Source organism: Chinchilla lanigera, unplaced genomic scaffold (genome assembly GCF_000276665.1).
Source record: "Chinchilla lanigera isolate Chin_1 unplaced genomic scaffold, ChiLan1.0 scaffold00057, whole genome shotgun sequence".
Classification (NCBI taxonomy): Eukaryota; Metazoa; Chordata; class Mammalia; order Rodentia; family Chinchillidae; genus Chinchilla; species Chinchilla lanigera.
In genome coordinates this window covers 4,741,821-4,742,115 of record NW_004955458.1, presented here as the reverse complement: position 1 = coordinate 4,742,115, position 295 = coordinate 4,741,821, and positions in this window count along the sequence as shown.

Here is a 295-nt window from a genome sequence, read left to right as displayed (position 1 = left end):
GTAGAAACTGTCAAATTTATTCTTTAATTTCATCTATGAACCATTGGTCTTGTCAGGATGATGTTATTTAATTTCTATGTGTTTACACAATTTTGGTGGTTTCTTTTGCCATTGATTTCCAATTTCATTGCACTATGATTTGATAACATGCATGTATAATTTTAATTCCTTTGTATTTATTTAAGCACGTTCTTTGAGTTAATATGTGGTCTATCTTGAAGAAAGTCTTGTAAACTGATGAAAAGAATGGGTATTCTGTTGTTGTAGAGTGGAACACTCTGTTTGTTTGTTTTTT